Source organism: Ursus maritimus, unplaced genomic scaffold (genome assembly GCF_017311325.1).
Source record: "Ursus maritimus isolate PB19 unplaced genomic scaffold, ASM1731132v1 scaffold_16, whole genome shotgun sequence".
Taxonomy (NCBI): Eukaryota; Metazoa; Chordata; class Mammalia; order Carnivora; family Ursidae; genus Ursus; species Ursus maritimus.
In genome coordinates, this window is record NW_024424008.1 from 44,496,657 (window position 1) to 44,499,296 (window position 2,640).

A 2,640-nucleotide genomic window follows, 5' to 3' on the forward strand; every position below is an offset into this window, starting at 1 on the left:
TATATATATATATATATATATATATATGTGTGTGTGTGTGTGTGTGTGTTTGTGTGTGTGTATATCAGTGTATATATATATCATTTTATATATCATATATATTTATATACATATATATATTTACAATTTTTAAAGATTTATTTATTGTAGAAAGAGAGAGCGTGGGGGTTGGGTGGGGAGAGACGGAGGAAGAGAATTTCAAGCAGACTTCCTGCTGAGCACAGAGCCTATTGGGGGCACTTGATCTCATGACCCATGAGATCGTGACCTGAGCCTAAACCAAGAGTCAGACACTCTACTGACTGAGCTACCTAGGCACCCTGCCCTCACATTATATTTTTATGAATTTTGAATGAGATACTGTGTGTGCAAAGCAGTTTTTAAAACGTAAATCTCTCTGTAAATATAAAGAACTAACACTACTTTGATTATTTTTCATTTAATAAGTACTATTAGAAATGGCTGGTATGATGTCTTGAAGAGATCTAGACTATTGGCATTTTTAATAACAGTTTTACTGAGATAGAATTCACATACCATAAAATTCATCCTTTTAAAGTATACAATTCAATGATTTTTAGTAAATTTAGAGAATTTTGCAATCAATACTGCAATCCAATTTTAGAGCAATTCCGGCACTTCAGAAAGATCCCTCGTGTCCGTTTGTAGCCAGGGCTCATGTTCTCATCCCTAGCTCCGTGAATCTACTAATGTACTTTCTTAGTCTTCACGGACTTGTCTTTTCTGGACAGTTCATGTAAATAAAATCGTATATTATGTCTTCCTTTGTGACTGACTTCTTTCATCTAGTGTAATGTTTTCAAGGTTCTTCCACCTAACTGCACTTTGTTCATTTTTATGACCAAATAATAGTCCACTGTATGGATATACCACTTTTTGTTTATCCATTGCTGGGTACGTGGGTTGTTTCCACTTTCAATTATTATCAGTGATGCTGCTATGAAAATTTATGTACGAGTTTCTGGGTGAACATGTGTACTCAGATCTCTTGAGGATATACCAGTGCTGGATCTAGATGGTATTTCAACTTGACTTACAAACAGAAGGGGAAAAGTATTCGTGTTGACTTATACATTGCTTATGTGTTATATTATCTCAACTATACAACTAGATATGAACTCTTGCTTACAACGTTTCTGCAGTGATAAAACAAATATGAACTAAATGTAAAAAAAAAAAAAAAAGCCCATAGAACCAATACAATTCTAATAGCATTCATTTGTTCTAATGGATTATGGGGGTTTTTTCCCCTGAAACTTGATTATTGATACTGAATTTAAAGAAAAACATTAGATTTGTGAATCTTAAATGTTTTATTTGTGAGCTTGATTCCACTCCAGGTATATTCAACCATCATTTGAATTATCCTTCTTACCCTTTGTTGTAATCTTACTTCTTTTTAAAATGACCTTTTAAAATTATCAATATATGATGTTTACTGGTTAATTAAATTTTAAAGTAACGATGACAATGAAATTTCAAAGGAAAGTCATCAATCCAAAGTAGTCTCTGTATTGGATGTCAGTGTGGGGGCTGCTGGGGAGCAAGATCGGCAAGCCCCACACTGTCCCACGCAAAATGACAGGCCGCTGGGGCTCTGTGCTGGGGCCACCCCTGTCCCCAGAGGCACTGGTATTGTCTCAGCCCCTGTGCCCAGGAAGATCCTGATGATGGCCTGTATTTACGACCGCTATACCTTGGCCAGGGGCTGCCCTGCCACCCTGGGCAGCTTTGCCATGGCCACTTTAGATGTCATTTTCAAGACCTACAGCTATCTCACCCCTGACCTCTCGAAAAAGACTGTGTCCACCAAGTCTCCCTATCAGGAATTCACTGACCATCTTGTAAAGGCCCACACCAGAGTCTCTGGGCAGAGGACCCAGCCTCCAGCAATGGCCACCACATAGATTTATATAAACATACATACATGCATACATAAAGTGAATTGAAGCCTGTTAAGAAAAATCCATAACTGGAATGGGTCAATCCCAGCAGATGTGGAGACAGATATAGATGACAAATGCCACCACAGGATATTATGCATATCAGAGGAGACCAAGAGAAGGTGTATCAAAGTGGAGGGTGAACCTTCCTCCCCACCAATACTATAGTGTTAAGTAACTCCCAAAGCTTAGAATCTGTTTCGGGGAAATGAGGGATGAGGGCAGAAATTTTAAAGTAGACTGGGTTTCATAAATTCCACATTTGAGTGAAATCATATGGTGTTTGTCTTTCTCTGACTGATATATTTCACTTAGCGTAATGCCCTCTAATTCCAACCACATCATTGCAAATGGGAATTTAAGAAACAAAACAGATGAACATAGGAGAAGAAAAGGAAAAATAAAATAAGATGAAAGCAGACAGGGAGGCAAACCATAAGAGACTCTTAACTACAGGGAACAAACTGAGGGCTCCTGGAGGGGTGGGGGGTGGGGGGATGGGGTAACTGGGTGATGGGCACTAAGGAGGACACCTGATGGAATGAGCACTGGGTGTTACATGCAACTGATGAATCACTAAACTCTACCTGAAACTAATAATACACTATATGTTAACTAAATTGAATTAGAAAGAAAGAAAGAAAGAAAGAAAGAAAGAAAGAAAGAAAGAAAGAAA